The following is a 23,164-nucleotide window of genomic DNA, read 5'->3' on the forward strand; positions in this document are numbered from 1 at the left end:
AGACTGACTGTCTCTCATGCACATAGAGTCAGAAACAGTATATGGATTAGACATTTTTGGGTGTATGATCTGGAAAATCTCCTTAATATCTCTTGCATCCTGAACAAAATGGTACTCAGTGGTGTTGGGTTGCATCACCAGCAAAATCAGAGTGTTGTGGGGGAGAGGCATGACCAAATGCGACCAGATTGGAGAAACTTTTTTAAAACTGGCTAAACTCCCCATGTGGCCTCTTCTTTTTGAGGATATTTCTTTCTCTTTGGGGCTCTGCTCCTATCCACCAATTCTATTATTATTATATCTGTATTTTTGGCATGTCCTGGAGGTCCACCAGCCAAACCACTTTATTACCCTTTTATAGATATCTTTCTTCTCTCACATTATAAATCCTAAAGGTTATATATATCCACTAAGTGGGGAGGACTTATCCATTGATTAATTTCCTGCTTATAGCCAGAGTATACTACAGATTGATTATTGTATTAATCCAAGAATTTTCTGGAGCATCTGGATTCATGTTTGTGTAACTACTATACATTTGAATAATCCTTTCAAAATTTCAAACAGATCCTCATTGGTCTTTTGCTAAAACTCCAGTAAGTTATCAAAACTCTTTTGCTTAGGCATTCTTTCCTTAGTTCTACTAATAAGCACCTCTCATAGTATTCCAGTCTTTCTGTTTCACAATCACTGGGACCCCACCATTGGGATAGCTTCCTCCAATTTCAGAGTTTCTGGATCCTCTTCACTGGCCTTCCCTAAAGCCATTCTCTTATCATCCAACATTAGTAGCATATGTAACGAATTATATGTCCACCCAGGTGAGATGATGAGGTTCAAAAATAGAAGCAAACAAATTAGTCATCTTTTAAAGTTTCTGCTGGGAATAGATGAAATGGAAGAACGAATAAGTAATCTTGAAGACACAGAAATAAAAAGAACCAAAACAGAAAAGGAAAGAGAAGTACGAAGGAAAAAGAACGAAGAAAGACTTCGGGAACTATCTGACTCCATGAGGAAAGGAAATATAAGAGTTATAGGAATACCAGAAGGAGAGGAGAGAGATGTAGGAACAGAGAAAATATTCAAAGAGATAATTGAAGAGAACTTCCCAAATGTGAAGAAGGAGCTGAAAATTGATATACAAGAAGCAAGAAGAACACCAAACTTCCACGACGAAAGGAAAAATACAGCAAGACACATAATAGTAAAGCTCCCAAGAATCCAGGACAAGGAAAAAATAATGAAGCTGGCAAGAGGGAAGAAACAGATAACATTCAAAGGAAAACCAATCAGGCTGACATCAGACTTCTCCGAAGAAACACTACGGGCAAGGAGAGAGTGGAGGGACATAGTCAACAGACTCCAAGAAAACAGATGCCAACCAAGAATACTCTATCCCGCAAAGCTCTCCTTCCTCTTTGAAGAAAGAATATGGACCTTCCCAGACAAACAGAAACTCCGGAATTTCATTGCAACTAAACCCCCACTCCAAAAAATACTACAAAGAGTCCTAAAGCCAGAACCTCAGAGGGACGAATAACAATGAAAGAAGGCCAAAAAAAAAAAGTTATTAAAAGAATAAATAAATAAAATCAAAGGAAAGACAAACACAATGGCAAATACAGATGTTAACATATCAATATTAACTCTAAATGTAAATGGACTAAACTCTTCAATAAAAAGACACAGAGTTGCAGCCTGGATTAAAAAACAAAACCCAACCTTTTGCTGTCTCCAGGAAACACATTTAGCTACAAAAGATAAAAATAGGCTCAAAGTTAAAGGATGGAAAACAATCCTACAAGCAAATGGACCAAAAAAGAAAGCAGGAACAGCTATACTTATATCAGATAAAACAGATTTCAAACTCAAAAAGATAAAAAGAGACCCCAATGGTCACTACATTATGATCAAGGGGACAATACTTCAAGAAGAAATAACACTCATTAACATATACTCACCAAACGAAGGAGCACCAAAATATATCAGACAACTGTTGTCCTCTCTGAAAACAGACATCAGAGAAAACACATACGTAGTGGGAGACTTCAACACACCACTATCAACAATGGATAGATCAACAAGACAAAAAATAAGTAAAGAAACCAAAGCTCTAAATAAAGACCTAGAGCAATTGGGCTTAACAGACATCTATAGAACACTAAACCCCAAAAAAACGGAGTACACATTTTTCTCAAGCGCACACGGATCATTCTCCAGGATCGATCACATACTGGGGCACAAGACAAACATCAACAGATACACCAAGATTGAAATCATATCAACCATCTTTTCTGACCATGAAGGCATCAAACTAGAAATAAACCATAAAAAGAAGGCAAGGAACTTTCCTACCTCATGGAGATTAAAAACCACACTACTGGAAGACCATTGGACTAATGAGGAGATCAAAGAAGAAATTAAAAAATTTTTTGAATTGAACGACAAGGAGGACACCAATATCCTAAATGTATGGGATGTAGCAAAAGCAGTAATAAGAGGAAAATATATAGCAATAGAAGCTCACATCAAGAAACAAGAAAGAACGCAAAGAAACAACCTAATCTCGAAGCTCAAAGATCTAGAAAAAGAACAACAAAAAAACCCCAAAACCAGTAGAAGAAAAGAAATAATAAAAACCAAAGCAGAAATAAATGAAATTGAAACTAAAAAAACAATCCAAAAGATCAATGAAACCAAGAGCTGGTTCTTTGAAAAAATCAATAAAATAGACAAACCCCTAGCCAGGCTCACAAAGGAAAAAAGGGAGAAAGCACAAATAAACAGGATCATCAATGAAAGAGGAGAAATCACAACGGACACAGCAGAAATCAAAAGAATAATCAGTAACTACTATGAACAGTTATATGGAAACAAGTTTAACAATCTAGAGGAGATGGACAAATTCCTACAACTCTACAATCACCCAAAGCTAGATAAAGAAGAAATAGAACACCTAAACAGACCAATTACAATTAGCGAAATTGAAATGGTAATCAAAAACCTCCCCAAAAACAAAAGCCCAGGACCTGATGGATTTACAAATGAATTCTACCAAACATTCAGAGACGAATTAGTGCCTATCCTTCACAAACTCTTCCAAAAAATTGAGAAGGAAGGGACAATACCAAACACGTTCTATGAAGCCAACATTACACTAATACCAAAACCGAACAAGGACAACACAAAAAAGGAAAACTACAGGCCAATCTCCCTAATGAACACTGATGCAAAAATCCTCAATAAAATTTTAGCCATCAGAATCCAACAATGTATCCATAAGATAATTCACCACGACCAAGTTGGATTCATTCCAGGGGCACAAGGATGGTTTAACATCTGAAAATCAATCAACGTTATCCAACACATCAACAAAAGGAAATATAAAAACCATATGATAATATCAATAGATGCTGAGAAAGCTTTCGACAAAGTGCAACACCCATTCATGATAAAAGCCCTTGAAATTCTTGGGATACAAGGAACATACCTCAACATCATAAAGGCCATCTATGACAAGCCAACAGCCAGTATCATTCTCAATGGTGAAAAGCTGAAAGCAATTCCATTAAGATCTGGAACAAGACAAGGATGTCCACTCTCACCATTGCTTTTCAATATAATACTGGAAGTCCTAGCCAGGGCAATAAGACAAGAGAAAGACATCCAAGGAATCCAAATAGGAAAAGAAGAAGTCAAACTATCACTATTTGCAGACGATATGATATTATACATAGAGAACCCCAAAAACTCCACAGAAAAGCTAATTCAACTCATCAATCAGTTCAGTAAAGTGGCAGGATACAAAATCAACACGCAAAAGTCAGTAGCCTTCCTATACACAAACAATAAATCTGAAGAAGAAGAAATCAAAAAGACCATCCCTTTTGTTATTGAAACAAAAAAAATCAAATATTTGGGAATAAATCTAACAAAAGAGGTAAAGGACCTATACAAAGAAAACTATAAAACACTGTTAAAAGAAATAGAAGAAGACACAAAGAAATGGAGAGACATCCCCTGCTTATGGATTGGAAGAATAAACATTATTAAAATGGCCATCCTTCCAAAAGCAATATACAGATTCAATGCTATTCCAATCAAAATTTCAATGTCATTCTTCAAAGAAATAGAACAATTATTGATGAAATTCATATGGAATCACAAAAAACCCCGAATAGCCAAAGCTCTTCTGAAAACAAAAGAAGGGAATGGAGGCATCACACTCCCAGACTTCAAACTATACTACAAAGCCATAATCATCAAAACTGCATGGTATTGGAACAAGAACAGACATACAGACCAATGGAATCGAATAGAAAATCCAGAAATAAACCCACAGATTTATGGTCAACTAATCTTTGACAAAGGAGCAAAGAATATGCATTGGAGCAAAGAAAGTTTGTTCAATAAATGGTGCTGGGAAAACTGGGTCGCTACATGCAAAAGAATGAAGCTTGACCACCACCTCACACCATACACAAAAATCAACTCAAAATGGATTAAAGAACTAGACATAAGACCTGAAACCATAAAATATATAGAAGGAAATATAGGCGAAACACTACGTGATTTGCACATCAAAGACATCTTTACAGACACATCACCCAAAGCAGTGATAGTGAAGGCAAAGATAAACAGCTGGGACTACATCAAATTAAAGAGCTTTTGCACAGCAAAAGAGACAATAACAAAAACAAAGAGAAACCCCACCGACTGGGAGAACATTTTTGCACCCAACACTAATGATAAAGGACTGATCACAAAAATCTGCAAAGAGCTGATGAGACTCAACAACAACAAAGAAAATAATCCAGTCAAAAAATGGGCAGAAGAGCTTAAAAGAAACTTCTCTGAAGAGGAAATGCAAATGGCCAACAGGCATATGAAAAAATGTTCAACATCACTTGTCATCAGGGAAATGCAAATCAAAACTACCATGAGATACCATCTTACACCAGTGAGAATGGCACATATTAAAAAAACTAGCAACAACAAATGTTGGCGAGGGTGTGGAGAAAAAGGAACTCTTCTGCACTGTTGGTGGGAGTGCAAACTGGTCCAACCACTGTGGAAAGCTGTGTGGAGATTTCTGGACCTACTAAACATAGAGCTTCCATATGATCCAGCAATTCCACTCCTAGGTATTTACCCAAAGGACACAGAAACATCAATTCCAAAGAACACCTGCACCCCTATGTTTATAGCAGCACTGTTTACAATAGCTAAGCTTTGGAAACAACCCAAATGCCCAAAAATAGATGACTGGATCAAGAAGATGTGGTACATATATACCATGGAATATTACTCAGCATTCAAAAAAGATAAACACATGCAATTTGCTGCAACATGGATGGCGCTGGAAGGGATCATGCTCAGCGAAATAAGCCAAAAAGAAAAAGAAAAATACCGGATGGTCTCACTCATAGCAGGAATCTAGAAAACTTAAATAAGGGACCAGGAAAATGAGTAACTATAAGAAAGTGAAAATCAAAATCAACAAAAAACTATGAACCAGAGACACTTTTAGGGGGGCAGGGGCGGGAGGGGAGGGATTGGGGTCAGAATGGGGGGCTGCAATTGTATGGGGAATATAACAATAAAATTTATAAAAAAAAAAAATAAAAAAAATAAAAATTCTTATGTACTTGAAAAAAAAATAAATAAATAAAGTTTCTGCTGGTCTGGAGGAACAGAATTTCTCCAGTTCTGGAAGTGGAAAGGGTGTCAAGTGATCAATAGTATCTGGAAGGTTGCCTTTTTTTTGTTCAATCAACCCATCAAAAATTAGCTACAAAGGAAATTTTCTACCTCTGGGTAGAAAAATAGCCACTGTGGCCAATTTTGGTTCCCTGTTAGTTGTGAGAAAGAGAACTCTTTCTGGTTTTACTCTTGGGAAGAGGGTCAGCAAGTCCTTTAGATCATCTGCAGACTCCACAGAAGTGATGCTGGCATCTTGGAAGGTATTCTCCAACTGTGGGGCCAGATACCCATAACTGGCAAGCCCAAGGTCTTCTTCCTTGTGTTGGAACAAGTGATGGTCTTCTTGAACCTCCATTTTACAACTCTCAAGGTAAGGAGATGGCTGCTCTTCTTTGTGTCATTAAGTGGGCCTCTATCTTTTCTAAAACTATTTCATGGAGGGATATAACAGTTTGAAATTCTTCCATTTGACAACTGAGCTTGTCCTAGTCGGTCAGAATTCAACCAGGAAGTCAGCAGACACAGGGAGAAACAGTAACAACTCTTAATTACAGGAAGTGAGAAAAGGGAGAGCTAAGAGAGAGATAGAGAACAAATTTATAGGTTGGCATGTGGCTGGACTGCAATCTTTTAACTCAGATAGTGTCTGTTGTTTAGAGACCACATAAGCAGGAGCCACATGTTCAAGATGGCAGTTGGCTGATTCAGTTCATTTAGCTAATTCTTGATGGGTTGATTGAACAAAAAAGAGGGCAACCTTCCAGATACTATTGGTCATAAAACACCCTTCCCACTGGGGACTGAGGAGAAATTCCGTCCCTCCAAACCAGCAGAATCTTGAAAAAATAGTTAATTTGTTTGCTTCTATTCTCAGCTAGAGTAGAAGGCTTTCCACCTCTCAAACTAAAAACAAATCTGGAGAAATTTCACAAACACACCAAGAAGACTCCCAAAAGCAGAAATTCTAGTAGGGATTGAAAACAAGCCCCAGATGTGTGCCCCAAAAATCTCACATACCACCAAAATCTTGAAAGCTTTCATAAATGAGGCTTTATCAGATCCCCAAAATTACAACTTAAAAGAGGAGAAGATGTAAAGGAAGAAGAGGAAGGAGAAAGAGGAAGAGATGGAGAAGAGCTGACCGAAGATTGGTCTCAATTTTTACTCAAACATGCAGCGAGAGAACACTCAGTGGAAACCAAAGATCTCTAAATTAGGAACAGAATAATCCTGCCACATGTCCAGAAATTGCAGTGTGTTTGTGGAGGCTAGCACAAGGAAGAGGACCTTGGGCTTGCCAGTTACAGGTATCTGTCCCCACAGTGAGTTCCAAGCAGAAATAGAGCAAACCCTAGGGAAAAGACATGATCCATTTGGTGGGTCATCACCCACATGTTTACAGCTGTAAGACATGTCTCAAAAGCAGGCACATAGGGAGAAACAACAACAGCATTTAATTACAGGAAGTGAGAAAAGGAAGTGCTAAGAGAGAGATAGTAAATTTATAGGTTGGCATGTGGCTGGACTGCAATCTTTGAACCCAGATAGTGTCTGTAGTTTAGTGACCACAGGAAGTAGGCACCACACACACAAGATGGCAGCTAGCTCATTCAGCAAGGTAAGTTGGGACCCGTAATTCCCTGGGAGAGCATAGCTTTCTTCAGAGTTCAACAAGGGACATCCATGAAATAAAAGGATGGCCCACTGATCAGAAGCAGATTGTCAAGAGCAGACACTTGGTAAAGAGAACAGGAACAAACCAGAACACAAGGGCTGGAGGGCAAGCTGACACCATCCACCGAGAGAGTGGCCAGCTGGTGTTACAGACACTTCAGGTCTTCCTGCCCACTCTGCTCCTCCCTTCCTTCATCCTCTGCTAGTGGGTGTCTTGCAGTGCGGCTTAGAGTTGGCTCCGGATTCCACTATGGCAATGACTCTATAGCCCAACCACACAGGAGTAGGTCACAGTTTCTCAGCCTTCCAAGCACCAGGTACACCAGGCTTACTCCAAACAGGCTCTTGACATTGCACTGCCTTTTATTTTCCTCCACCTTTGAAAACTTCACAGCACACATTATTCTAGTTAAGCTGGTCTCAAACTTTTTGATGTTAGGATGTCTTCACACTCTTAAAAAATGTTGAAGGCTGGCAACTTAGGGGGAGAAGATGGCAGACAGACAAGATCCTTGCGTCTTTACTTCTCTCAGGAACACTGAGAACAAGCACCTGGCAGGAGTGGCCACACCTAGAATAGGGCTGGGGGAAATGAGAATCAGTGTCTTAACAAGGTGGGCCAAAAAATGATCAAAAAGGGAAAGAAAAACTGAGAATCAGTAAGTCAGGAATGGTGTCAGATCAGTGGAAGGGCAATTGGCACTTCCCCCAGCTGTTCCCCTGGCTCTCCCACCAGCAGGGAAGGAGAGAAGGTAATTCACTGGGAGAGCATAGCTTTTTCTGGAGATCAACAAGGGACATCCAGAAGACTAGAGTCTGGGTTCAGATTATGTGGAGAGAGCCAAGTAGTCATCTCCAACATGATCTCTGGTCTCCCAGGAGTGCCTGCACCCTCCCTCGGGAGTCTGGGAGACACTCTGCCTCCCTGACCCACACAACCTCCAGCCTGCACTTCCTGGGAGGTGATGGGAGGCCACAGTGAGCTTGGTCTGCTTGTTGGTACTGGTGGTGGGCAGTATGTGAAATTATACATTTGTAGAGCTTTAAACCTATAACCCTCAAAGCAGATACAAAGATGTAAGTCCACTTTACCTCAATAAACATAACAGAAAAAAAAGAAATCTTCAAAAATATTTAAAAATTATTCAAGACCCTAAAGAACTGTGGCGTTTGAAATGAGGGGATGAAAAGGGTTCGAGCTCTTAACATTATTATATTAGAAATTAAAGCTAATACATTTCAAAATATTCATTTATAAATGAAAAAAATAACATGTTTTATACAAAGTATCTTTTCCAAAATTACACAAAAGTTATGGTGATGAGGGCCTCCCCGGTGGCGCAGAGGTTGAGCGCTGGGCTGCGAAGCTGCCTGCAGCCTTTGCGGCGCCGGTTCGATCCCCGGCTGCTCCCTGGCCACCAGAGGAGGGTCCCACATGGCGCGCAGACCTCTCCTGCCGCCCGCTGCTCCCCTCAGCAGTGTCCTTCGGTCCTTCTGCCTGCTCTGCTCCCCGCTCTGGCTCTGGTGAATTCTCTCACCCTCCCGCGCTTCTGACTGTACCCAGTGCTTGCATAAATAATAAATAAATCTTTAAAAAAAAAAAAGTTATGGTGATGGGATGAATAAGATTATTTTATTTTTGGCAATCTATTGAATCTCTGATTCAATAGAAATATCTGAATTCTGATTTCTGCCTGCACATCCATTCTGGTGTGGTGTGCTGTTTGGGTGTAGTAAGTAGAGAAACTCCAGACTCCCAGAGATATATAGGTAAAGAAGACGATCTTGTGAACCCCCTGAAATCCACAGGCTATATTTGAGAAGTTCCACTCTGGTCGAAGATGCCACTTTTACAGTCATATTTGCTCACAGAAACCCATACTGTATGTATCAACAGAGACTAAAGAGAAATTGTTTTGAAAAGGGTTTCCTAGGAGTTACTATAAACCACATGACTCATTTAAACATCTTTATTACTTTTAAAAATACTTCAGCTATTCAGCATATTCCTTTTTTAAATCAAAGGCATTTACCTCATTAAACACTCTTTGCACAGCTTGCACACGAGGTGAGTTTTCGCTGGGGCCCATGCCAGTGCCATTCCTTCCTGATGGGTGGGAGTTGCTGAAACCACCACAGGTAACTTTCTTTGTTTTGTTCAACACAAGAATATTGGTTAAGGAGAATATTGATTCCAGGAAAAGGGAAATGAAGAAAGATTAATTCTCTTTTAAAATGAGGGATTGCTTAAAAATTCCAAAGATAATTTAAACATTGGAAGAAGTACTGTTTGAAACTTTTACACTCTTACCAACTAACATAGTCTTCTTTTCATGTTTTAAACATGCCTAAATTCAGTATCACCATCTCCACAGAATCTGTCTCAAAGCAAAATATTATACTAGAAACCAAATGGGGTAAAAAGCTGGCATCAGTGAGGTGAACTGCTCCATCTTAAGAGACAGAAGACCTAAACTCTGGTTGTCACAATGTGACACTGGACAGGTGACCATCACTGTAGAACTACAAGGCATTAATACCTTACCTTCTCAAAGGCTTGGTTGTAACCCTGGAGCTCTTGAGTTTGTGATTCAGTTGAATTTGGCAGAGTTCTTCGGTTGCAAGCAAAAGAAGCCAATTTTGGCTACCCTCTTCCAGAAACCTTACAAAGAGGCGTATGTTCTTTCATGGTCCAATCCCTGCCTATATTATTTTGTTTATGTACCCCATACAAATGAAATCAGACAGTGGCTTTCTCCTGACTTATCTCAGGATGTATAATATTATAGGTATTATAATACCTATAATACCCTCTAGGTTCATCCATTCTGTTCCAAATGGCAGGATTTCATCTTTCTTATAGCTGAGTTGTACTCCATTGTTAATATATCACAACTTCTTTTTTATTTTTAAAATTTATTTTCTTACATCATTGTTAATTTTTGGAGAGTATTTTATTTCATCCCTCAGGTGTAGTCCCTGTAGTTCTCCCACCACCATAGCACCCATGAGCCATCACCACAGTCCCTTGTGCTCTTCCTTCCCCTGTTCTAACCCTTGTCCCTCCCCCTCCCTTACTGTATTCCTCAGATCTACAGTCAGCTTGCAATATTTGTCTTTTACCTAACCATTTGTTCAGTTTCTCTATATTCCACATGTAAGTGAAACCATCCAATATATATGTTTTTCCTTCTGGATTATTTCACTTAGTAAAATCCCTTCCAGCACCATCCATGTTGCTGCAAATGACATGAGTATCTTTTTGATCACATTGTGTGTGTGTGTGTGTGTGTGTGTGTGCCACATCTTCTTGATCCATTCATCTGTTCTGGCATTTGGGTTGTTTCCATATCTTGGCTATTGTAAATAGTGTTGCAACAAACATAGGTGTCCAGGTCTCCTTTCACATTAGTGTTTTTGTGTGCTTTGGGTGGACTCTTGGGAGTGGAATCACTGGATCGTATGGTACATCCATTTTTAGTATTTTGAGCTCTTCACACACTGAACCAGTGGCTGGACCAGTTTACATTCCCACCAGCAGTGTAAGATGGTTCTTTTATCACCACATCTTCACCAGCATTTATTGTTTCTGTTTTTTCTAATATGGGCCATTCTCACAGGTATGAGGTGGTATCTCATTGTGGTTGTCATTTGCATATCCCTGATGGTAAGTGATGTTGAACATTTTTTCATTTGCCTGTTGGCCATTTGCATTTATTCTTTGGAGAAGCATTTTCTTAAGTCTTCTGCCCATTTTTTTTTTAAATTGGGTTGTTTGATTTGGTTTTGTTGCGTTGTGTGAGCTATTTGGTATCAGTCTCATCTATTGTCTGGTATGCAAATATTTTTTCTCATTCACTAGGATGTCTTGTTGTTTTGGTTGCTGTCTTTTTTATTATACAGACTTTCATTTGATGTAGTACCAGGTGTTTATATTCTCCTTTGTTTTCCTTGCTTTTGGAGATGAGTCCTCAAAGATGTTTCTGAAGTTTACATCATGGAGTGTTTTACCTATGTTTTCTTGTGTATATATAGAAGTGTTTCTCTTTACTCTTTTTTCTTTGTATCTTTCTTTTTCTTTCTTAGTTTTTATATCTGTATCTTTGAGAATACTGATTATTCTTCCATATATTTTATTCTATTTCCCTGTCTTTGCCCAGAATTTTTTTTTAACCTCCTCCATTGATCTTCTTACATCCTGCACTTCTTTTGTTTTCTTATTTAAAGTTTTAATCTTGACCTGTTTGTTCGTTATGCTTCTCATATATTCTTTTCCTTTTCTGCATGTTCTTTTTTAAATTTTATTTTTATATTCCCCATACAATTACAACCCCCTTATTTTGACCCCAAGCCCTCCTTTCCCTGCCCCCCATCCCCCACAGAGTGTCTCTGGTTCATAGTTGTTTGTTGATTTTGATATTTTCTTTCTAATAGTTAATCTTTTTCTTGGTCCCTTATTTAAGTTTTCTAGATTCCTGCTATGAGTAAGACCATCTGGTAGTTTTCTTTTTCTTTCTGACTTATTTCGCTGAGCATGATCCCTTCCAGCTCCATCCATGTTGCTGCAAATTGCATGTGTTTATCTTTTTTGATTGCTGAGTAATATTCCATGGTGTATATGTACCACATCTTCTTGATCCAGTCATCTATTTTTGGGCATTTGGGTTGTTTCCAAAGCTTAGCTGTTCTGCATGTTCTTATGTACCTCTGATTTGTTTTTCTGAGTTTTATTTGTGTTGTTTGAGTTCTTTGGCTTCTTAATTATGGCTCCTTTGAATTTTTCATATGACAGAGAAGAATTCTTCTGTGTCTATGTGACTGGGTTCTGGAGTTTGAATTTCTCTATGTTATATATTATTCCCCTGATGACTTTCTTGGTCAATTGTATTTTTATTTCTCCCCATCGTTTGCTTTGGATTTTTCTCTGCTGTATTTGGGGCTTTTGTTGTGTTTAAGTCCTTCTCCGCCAATTGTTCTAGGTATTTACTTGATGGTGGGTACAATGACTGGGGTCTTGTAGGACTTGGGATGATGCTAGATCCTCCTCCAAGGCACGTCTATGTTCTGGTGGTTTTGTGGAAGGGGGGGTGCTGGGTCAAGAGGTTTAGTTGTCTCTCCCGGGAATGGTGGTTCAGGGCCTGTTTCTGTTGACCAGGAAGGCAGAGGGTTGCTGAAGTTTCCTCATACAGAAGAATGGCCTATGCAATTCTTGGCCCAGTGGGGAACTGTGGTAAACAGGTAGGTCCTTTAAGGTTGCAACTCAAGCCTCTGCTCCTAAGGAGCTTGTGGCTGGGTCTGGAGTCAGAGGTGCTCACCTCCATATACCAAAACTTCTTTATCTGTCCATCTGTCAACTGTCCATGGGCACTTAGGTTATTCCATAACCTTATTTTAAATAATGTAGTTAACATGGGGTCATATATCTCTTCAAATAATGTTTTTGTGTTGTTTAGGTAAATACCCTGAAGTATAATTACACAGAATTTCAATTTTTTTTTTTTGACAAACCACCATTTTGTGTCCTATAGTGGCCTCATCATTTTGTATTCCCACAATAGTGTACAAGGGTTGCCTTTGCTCTACCTCCTCTCTAACACTTCATTCTTGTGTTTTTTGATAAAAGCCATTCTCATGGGTATGAGGTATTATCTTTTTGTGTTGTTTTGCATTTCCCTAATAACAAGAGGTGAACATCTTTTCATGTAGGAATCTATTTATTGAGGGTGATTATTATGTATAGCAATCAGTGTGTTAGGCACTACTTGATATGAATGAATCAGAGAGAAAACAAATGACTGTCATATACAAGTCATGTGCTGAAGGAGTTTGTAAATGTACACATGAATTTAATAAAAATATCAATTCCTACTATCTGGCAGGCAGAGGAAGTCAATGGGGTATTAAGACATGTTCACAAAACACAAGTTTACTTTGATATGGATTCTAGATCTAATATAAAATCTGAAACTAAAAAAACTTCTAGAAGAAAACAGGAGAATTTCTTTTTTGCTCATGGGGAAAGAAAAGATTTCTTAAATAGAAACATAAAAACACTGACCAAAGGCCTCTCGGGTGGCACAGACTTTTAGTGCAGCACTGTAAAGCTGTCTGCAGCTTCTGCAGTGCAGGTTCGATCCCGGCTAGCTGCAGAGATAACCACATGGTGCGGCAGACCTCTCCTGTCTCGCCTGCTGCTCCCTTCAGCAGTGTATTTCAGTCAGTCTGCCTGTTCTGTTCCCCGCTTGGTCTCTGGTGAATTCTCGCACCCACCCGCACATCTGGCCTGTACTCTGGTTCTTGTATAAACAAATAAATCTTAAAAAAAAAAAACAACACTAACCAGTCAAAATAACAAATAATTTAACTTAAAATGAGCAAGTTGTAGTTGTTTTTATAGAGTATATTAGCAACAAATAGGAACAAGAAAATATGCTTATCATTACTAGTCATTAAGGAATTGCAATTCAAAAGTGCAATGAGGTCTCAACTTTCATATGTTAAAATGACTATTATCAAAAAGACAAGCTATAACAAATGTTGGTGAACATGTGGAGTAAAGGAAACCCTTTTACACTGTTGGTAGGATGTAAATTAATGCAGCATTTATGGAAAGTTAAAAGTAGAGTTATCATATGATCCAGTAATACCAGTTCTGGGTAAATATCCAAAGGAAATTAAAGCATTAACTTTAACAGATACCTGCACCCTCATGCTCATTATAGCATTATTTATAATAGCCAAGAAATGAATACAGCCTAAGTACCCATAGTAGAAGAATAGATAAAGAAAGTGTGGTGTGTATATATATACAATGGAATATAATTCAGTAAAAAAAAGAAGGAAGCTGTTATTTGCAACAACATGAATGGATTTTGAGGACATACATACTAAGCGAAAAAATCAGACAGAGAAACACGTATCATATAACCTCACTTATATTCCTTGCTTTGTTCCCAAGAGAAATATCTAACAATTAACTGGATGGACTGTACTCTAGGAGAGTCCCATGGCACAGGATGAGAAAAAAAAGCAACGCTCTATGGTTCAGAGACCAACACAAACTTCGCAAAAAGAAATAAGGAAAAGATTCATGTTTCACTAGATAGGTGGGGAAAAACACTTGGAGATGTGGTCACAGTGGAGGAAACAGACAGCAGGACTTCAGACCCACCGAGGGCCCTGCATACACAGACCGTAGTCCCTGCTGAAGCCAGTAAAGCCCAAAAAAATTAATTCATGTCAAATCAAAACACAGTACCACCTGCTGGAAAAGTAAAAGTAGTTAAACTCCCTAAGTTACTAAGCCAGATTTTTTTAAAAAATAGGAAAATTTAAACTAATGAAAGGGGCAGACAAAAACAAAACATGGCAACTTAAGACTGCAAGAGATTATGACATCACAAGAAGAGAACAACTCTCCAGAATTCACCCACAAAGACGTGGAAGATTATATCTCCCTGTGAGAAAGTTCAAAATTGTAAAAGATAAACTCAAATTGATAGCAGGAAGCTCAAAAGGCAAATCAAAGTGATATAAGAGTACTCAGAAAAATTGATCAGAGATACAACAAAACTCAGAAAAATAAATTAATGAACTCAGAAATAAAATATAAAATAAAAAAATTTATAAATAGGGCCTCCCCGGTGGCGCAGCGGTTGAGCGCTGGGTTGCGAAGCTGCCTGCGGCTTCTGTGGTGCCGGTTCGATCCCCGCCTGCTCCCCGGCCACCGGAGGAGGGTCCCGCACGGCGCGCAGACCTCTCCTGCTGCCCGCTGCTCCCCTCAGCAGTGTACTTCGGTCCTTCTGCCTGCTCTGCTCCCCGCTCTGGCTCTGGTGAATTCTCTCACCCTCCCGCGCTTCTGACTGTACCCAGTGCATGTATAAACAAAAAATAAATAAATAAATAAAAATTATAAATAATATAAATGAACAGAATGTAAAAACTGAAATGAATTAATTTTTTTGGTCTTTACTGACTTCAGTAGAGACTATGGTCTATGTATGCAGGTCCTCAGCTGGGCTAGAAGTCCTGCTGTCTGAATCAGAAAATTACAGGTTCACAATGTAAAGAACTCAATAAATGAGATGAAGAATTCTAGAGAAAGCTATGAATCAGAACAGATCAAACGAGGGATCAACTTGAAACCGCAAGGCCTGAGAGACAAAATGTCATAGTTGGTGATTTCTCACCCATGCTCTCACTGTTACTGCAACCCAGCCGCCTCAGCGGTAGGAGCCTGCAGCAGCAGTGGTGTTCTCTCACCCTGCTGCTTCACCACAAGTTAGTTGTGACAGTTGCTCCTCAGAGTCCAGCAACCACCCTTTTGTAAGTTGTGGCAGTAGCTTCTCAGAGTCCTTTTATGCAATGGTGTAATTCCTGGATCATGGAATGGACCAATCAAGAACTGTCCTTTGATTGGCTATATAGCCCATAGGCCCCTATTGTGTGGGTATACTGTTGCTGTAGCCCTTGGTTTTGATTTTTGGCCTATTGGGGCTTTTTGCTGGCTCTCTTGTCTTAGAGACCAGGCAGGTGGATAGGCCATTCTGGCCTATGCTGGTATCACAATCCTCCTGCCCTGACCACTCATTTCATTACAACTACAATTGCAGGACATGACTCAGGCTCAGGGCTCAATAACAACAGAATTTATTTACAAAAGGGGAGTGGGAGATAGAGAATTGAGAGAGAAAAGAGTTAGAGGCAGGGCCAGAGGCAGTAGCAATGGTCAGGTGGTGGTTTGAAGCAGAGATAAGATGTGAAAATCTGGAAAGTCTCAGATCTTGAAGGTCTCTGCAAAGGTCTTTATGAAGATCTCTACAGAACCACCACAACAATCATCAACAACAATCCAAAGACCAGGCAGCACAGGACACTGTGCCAGTTTGCTACAAAGGCAACAGCACCAGGGGCTGGTGGCAGATATATCAGAAGCAAGGGCCAGTGTTATAGCTGTTACAAATGCTGGGCATAAAGCCAACAGCAAACAGCTCTTTCATGACACCTAATACAGGGTCAATGGTGTCACTTTGTTGGCAATGTCAGAGGCAGAATCAGAGATCAAGTTTGTGAAGGAACAGTGCCAGAGGACAGGAACCAGTGTTATAGCTCTACAAAGGTCTTCCCAGCAGAGAGTCTGGATGAATCTGATTGACCACTTCAGCTGGCTGGTGCTTGACTTATAGACTCTTCAGGGTACCCACTTTTCAAACTCAATTGTTCCTTTTAGTTGATTGGCACCCATGAGAGCTCCAATCTCATGGATTGGTCCATTGGTCCATTAACAATCCCTATTTGATTGGTGCTGGTTGAAATGCACCAGTGTGCCCAACTTGACCTATACTGAGGTTTGGCTTCAAAACTGAATACTTCAAGGGCCTCCCCTGGTGGCGCAGCGGTTGAGCGCTGGGCTGCGAGGCTGCCCGCAGCCTCTGCAGTGCTGGTTCATTCCCCGGCCACCGGCGAGGGTCCCACAAAAACAAACAAACAAAAAACTGAATACTTCAAGCCCCTTTGGCATTGGTGCAATCTCGAATCTGATTGGTGTCCATGGGACCTCTACTGAGATCGGTCCATTTTCAATGGATTGACAGTTTTAAGTGAGTGACCTTGAAGATAGCAATTCACAAGTTAATCATATGGAAGAAGAAATAGAAATAAGATTTAATAATAATAAAGAAGCACTATGAGAATTCTCCAACTTCATGAGAAAAGGCAACATAAGTAGAATAGGTATTTCAGAAGGGAAGGTAGGAGGGAAACATAGGAGGGAGAGAGAGAGAAAGAGAGAGAGAATATACAGATTGGCATGTGACCAAATATGGTCTTTCCTACCCCATATAGCACCTGCTGAGCATATACTGTAATCAAAACTACAGTTGTAGATAGCAAGATAGTGTCTTCTCTTCATAGACACCCCTCCGCATTGGCAATTTAACTGTCAGAATCCAGCAGCTTAACTGCCCGAAGTCCAATGGTCACAACTACCAAAAACCTCACAGTATAACTGGCAAAGAGCTTTAACAGTTTAACTGCCAAAAGTTTCAGCTCTGCCCTATTTCCCATCAGTCCCCGTTCAGGGGATGGAGTTTGAAAAGCCCCACCTTCTACCACTGAGTTGGCTATGAGCACCTCCAACTGGTTTAGAGGTTACTATTCACTGTTCCTATTACCCATGAAGCTAACAGAAGAGTGAGTTATCTAAATGCATTAAGTCCTGTTCCTAGACAATAGTACTAAAACTATCAAGAACTCAAGACAAAGGAGGAATACAGAAGGTGGCTAGGGAAAAATAGTAGGTAACTTATAAAGGTCCTCCCATCAAGCTTTCATTAGACTTCTTAACAGGAACTCTATAGGTGTAAAGACAAGAGAATGACATATTCAAAATACTCAAACATAAAAACTTTCAGCCAAGAATTCTATATCCTGCAGGCACTGTTTTTCAGTATCAGGGAGAAATAAAGGCTTTCCCAGGCAAACAAAAGGTGGAGTTTGCCAACAAAAAAAGTTGACAGGAGATTTTCTATCTAAATCTGAAGGGCAAAAATCCACAAAAATAATTGAATAAGGAAATAAATAAATAGATAAATAAATAAATAAATATAAAACCAGAAGAGTATAAACAAAACTGCAGCAGCAAGCCTTCATAAAGCAATAATCACCCTTTATGTAAATGGTTGAACTCACTAATCAAAAGGTACAAAGTGGACAGATGGATTAAAAAGAAAAACCCAGCTGTATACTGCTTACAAGAGAATCACTTAAGTTACAATGACAAACAGACACTAAGTAAAGGGTTAGAAATTGCTGCTAGGATCCAATGGAATATTTTTTTTAAAAGATTTATTTATTTATTTATACAAGAACTGGGGCACAGGCCAGAGGTATGGAGGGTGAGAGGATTCACCAGAGACAGAGTGGGGAACAGAACAGGGAGTCTGACGAAATACACCACTGAGGGGAGCAGTGGGAGCAACAGGAGAGGTCTGCTGTGCCATGTGGGACACTTGCTGGCCAGCCAGGATCGAACCAGTGCTGCAGAGGCTGTGGACAGCTTCACAGCGCAGTGGTCAACCACCTGCACCACCAGGGGAGACCCCTGGAATATTTTTAAAAGTGGGAAACATTATAGCAATGTCAGATAAAATAGACTTCCAGTAAAAATAAGATAGTAAGAAATGATGTTGGACATTACATAAAGATAAATGGATCAATAAGAACACATAACAATTATCAATATATATGCACCAATATAGCAGCACTGAAAAATATAAAGGAAATAGTAATAGACACAAAGGAAGACATTGACAACAACATAATAGGGGACTTTAACACCTTTCTACTTACAGCAAAAGACATCATCCAGACAGAAAATCACCAAAGAAATAATGACTGTAAATGAAAAATTGGATGAGATTGACTTGATCAGTATTTATGGGACATTCCAACTTCAAGACACCTGAATATATCTTCTTCTCAAATGAGCATGGAACATTTTAAAAGATAGACCACATATTGAGACACAAAACAAGACTCAATATATTAATTTATGAATTTGAAGTCACATCAAGCATTTTTTCAGATTATATAATGGTGTGAAACTAGAAACCAAGCCAAGGAAGAAAAGGGGTAGATAACAAATGTGTGGAGAATAAACAACATGTTTTTGAACAACCTTTGGGTTAATAAGGAAATCAAAGGTGAAATCATGAAATACCTGGCAATGAATGAAAATAAAGACACAAGTTGTCAGACTTAGGGATTGTGGTAATAAAGCAATACTAAGAGGGAAGTTCATAGCAATGCAGGCCTAGTTCAGGAAAGAATGTAAATAAGATACCTAAACTCACAATGACAGGAACTAGAAAAAGGATATAAAAACAAAACAAAACAAAACTATCCACAGCCATTGCAGCATGAGTTCCATCCCAGGCCAGGGAGGTGGCCCACATGGCTCAGAGACCTCTCTTGCCTCACCCGCAGCTCCCCTCAGTAGTGTATTTCAGTCAAGCATCTAAGTATAAAGAGTTCTTGAAGGGCCTCCCCGGTGGCACAGCAGTTGAGCGCTGGGTTGCGAAACTGCCCGCGCCCTCTGCGGCGCCGGTTCGATCCCCAGCTGCTCCCCGGCCACTGGAGGAGGGTCCCACATGGCGCGCAGACCTCTCCTGCCGCCCGCTGCTCCCCTCAGCAGTGTGCTTCGGTCCTTCTGCCTGCTCTGCTCCCCGCTCTGGCTCTGGTGAATTCTCTCACCCTCCCGCGCTTCTGACTGTACCCAGTGCTTGTACAAACAAAACAAACAAACAAACAAATAAATAAATAAAAAATGCCTCTATAAAAAAAAAAGAGTTCTTGAAAACACATAAAAGAGAAAACATAAAAACCTAAGTGTAAAAAAAAGTTACAATAAAGGAAACATTTTAGTAACATTTAGTAACTAATATGAAAGAAAAATATAATAAAAACACTTTCAGCCTTGGGCTTGGAGGAGGCCAAGATGCAACTTTCTTCTGTCATCCTGAATCCAGGTTCATCCGACACCAGCTGGCCCCACCATGCTGCCTAAGTTCGATCCCAATGAAGTCAAAGTCTTATACCTGCGGTGCACCAGTGGGGAAATCGGTGCCATGTCTGCCCTGGCCTCCAAGATTGGACCCCTGGGTCTGTCTCCAAAAAAAAGTCAGCGATGACATTTCCAAGGCAACTAGTGATTGGAAGGGGCTGAGGATAACAGTGAAACTCACCATTCATAACAGACAGGCCCAGATTGAGGTGGTACCTTCAGCCTCTGTCCTCATCATCAAAGCCCTCAAGGACCACAAAGGGACCGGAAGAAGCAGAAAAACATTAAGCACAGTGGGAATACTACGTTCGACGAGACTGTCAGCATAGCCCGGCAGATGGGGCACCCATCTTTAGCTAGAGAACTCTCTGGCACCATTAAAGAGATCCTCGGTACCGCCCAGTCTGTGGGCTGCAGTGTTGATGGCCGCCACCCTTAAGACATCATCGATGACATCAATAGCGGTGGGGTGGAGTGCCCTGCCAGTTAAGAAAAATCGAGGAAAATCACGATAAAGGATCATTTGACAGTGGAAAAACAAAACAAAACAAAACAAAACCCCCCCAAAATATATATAGTAACAACAATTATTCTGTGGACAGTTAAAAATTACAGCCATTCCGGGCCTCCCTGTGGTGCAGGGGGTTGAGCGCAGCACTGTGAAGCTGTCTGTGCCTTTGTAGTGAGGGTTTGATCCCAGGCTGGCCGGGAGTAACCCACATGGCGCAGCAAGCCTCTCCTGTCTCTCCTGCTGCTCCCCTCAGCAGTGTATTTCAGTCAATCTGCCTTTTCTGCTCCCGCTCTCGCTGGCAAATCTTCTCACCCTCCACAACTCTGCCCTGTACCCCACTTCTAAAAAAAAATTACAGCAATTCCACGGCCTCCCAGGTGGCTCAAGGGGTTAAGACGCAACCTATGAGGCTGTCTGCAGCCACTGCATTGGTTCTATCCCCAGCCAAGGAGCTGGCAGCAGACCTTTCCTAACTCGCCCGCTGCTCCTCTCAGCAGTATATTTCAGTCAGTCTGCCTGTTCTGTTCCCAGTCTGTGTCTGGTGAATCCTTTCAACCCTGCATCTCTGGCCTGCACCCCAGCTCTTGTATGCGTAAATAAATAAATCTTAAAAAAAAAGAAAATAAATGAACAAAAGTCAATAGATGGAAGGAAATAATAAAAATTAGAGCAGAAATTAATGAATTAGAAATAAAAAAGATAATACAAAAGATCCATGAAACCAAAAATTGGTTGTCTGGAAAGATTAACAAAGCAGACAAACCTTTATCCAGACTCACGAAGAAGAGAGAGAAAGCACATATAAATAAAATCAGAAATGAAAGAGAAGTTATAGCAGTTACTATAAAAACACAAAGGATCATAAGAGTATTATGAACAATTATATGGCAACAAATTGGGCAACCGAGGAGAAATAGGCATATTCTTAGAAACATACAACTTCCAGAACTGAATCAGGATGAAAAGAACCAGGATGAAAAGAAAACAAAACCTGAATAGGTCCTTGAGTTAGGAAATTGAAACAGTAAGCATAAGCCTCTCAAAAAACAAAACTCCAAGACCAGATGACTTCACTAGAAAATTCTACCAAAACTTCAAAGAAAAATTAATACCTGTCCTTCTAAATTCATCTGTAAAATTAAAAAGGAGGGAAAACTCCCAAATACATCCTATGAACTCAATCCTGATAACAAAACTAGTCAAGAACATCACACAAAAAAGAAAAAACTGCAGAATAATATCTCTGATGAAAATGATGCAAAAATCCTCAACAAAATACTAGCAAACCAAATTCAACATTACTATGAAAGAATCATTCATTATAATCAAGTGTGATTTATTCCAGGGATGGAAGGATTATTCAACATATGCAAATCAATAAATAGGATCTACCACATCAATGAAAGACAAAAATTATATCATCTCAAGAGACAAGCAATTGACAGTATTCAAAATCCTTTTATGATAAAAATCCTCAATATAATGGGTATAAAAAGAACCTATAACATAACAAAGGCTATGTAAGACAAAACTACAGTTAACATCATACTGTACAGTGAAAACTGAAAGCTTTTCCTCGAAGAACAGTAACAAGACAAGGATGTCCTCTCTGACCACTACTAGTCAATATACTGTTGGAAGTCCTGGTAAGAGTAATTAGAAAAGAAAAGGATATAAAAGGAATCCAAATTGGAAAGGAAGAAGTACAAGTATCACTATTTGCAGATAATATGAAAATATATATTGAAAATTGAAAATATAGAGACTCCAGTAAAAGCTGTTAGAAATAATATATGAATACAGTAAAATGCCAGGCTACAAAATTAATATAAAAAAATCTGTGTTGTTTCTATATGTGAACAATGAACTGAGAAGTCAGAAAAAAACAATTTCCCTTCCAACTGCATCAGAATAATTAAATATCTTGGAATAAATTTACCCAAAGTAGTAGATCTATGCACTTAAAACAATAAGACATTTTTAAAAGAAATAGAAAACACAAAGAGGTGGGAGGTATCCCATGCTTGTGGATTGAAAGAGTCAACGTCTTTAAATGGCTATTACTTATGGCAAAATTCAGTGCAACCCCTATCAAATTCCAAAGGCCATTCTTCATGGAAAAAGAATGAAAACAAGCATGACATTTATTTGGAAGTACAAAAGACCTGGAATAGCAAAAACACTCCTGAGAAAAAAGAGCAGAAATGGACATATCATAGTCCCTGACCTCAATCTATACTACAAGACAATAGTAATTAAAGCAGGTTGGTATTGGAATAAAAATAGACTCACAGATGAATGGAACAGAAGAGAAAGACCAGAAAATAACCTCAAACTTTAAATGGATCATGTAATGTATATTGTAAAGTATACAATACTTAGAAGAAAATGTAATTTTTCATGACTTGGGTTAGGGAAAGTCATCTTAGATGCAGCAACAAAAATGCAAATGACAGGGCCTCCCTGGTGGCGCAGCAGTTGAGCACTGGGCTGCAAAGCTTCCCGCAGCCTCTGCAGCGCCAGTTCGATCCCCGGACCCCGGTGAGGGTCCCACATGGTGCGCAGACCTCTTCTGCCATGCCTGCTGCTCCCCTCAGCAATGTCCTCCATCTGTCTGCCTGTTCTGCTCCCAGCTCTGGCTCTGGTGAATTCTCTCACCCTCCCGTGCTTCTGACTCTACCCAGTGCATGTATAAATAAAATAAATAAATC

At 39.6% G+C, this 23,164-nt stretch overlaps 1 pseudogene across 1 annotated transcript; it reads left to right on the forward strand.

The window, feature by feature from the left end:
- Positions 1-19,409: 19,409 nt before the first annotated feature.
- Positions 19,410-20,567, forward strand: LOC311171628 (large ribosomal subunit protein uL11-like; annotated as a pseudogene). The gene has a single exon. The product of its transcript is annotated as a large ribosomal subunit protein uL11-like (transcript).
- Positions 20,568-23,164: the final 2,597 nt, after the last annotated feature.

The sequence above is a fragment of the Talpa europaea genome, assembly GCF_964194135.1.
Source record: "Talpa europaea genome assembly, chromosome: 6".
Lineage (NCBI taxonomy): Eukaryota > Metazoa > Chordata > Mammalia > Eulipotyphla > Talpidae > Talpa > Talpa europaea.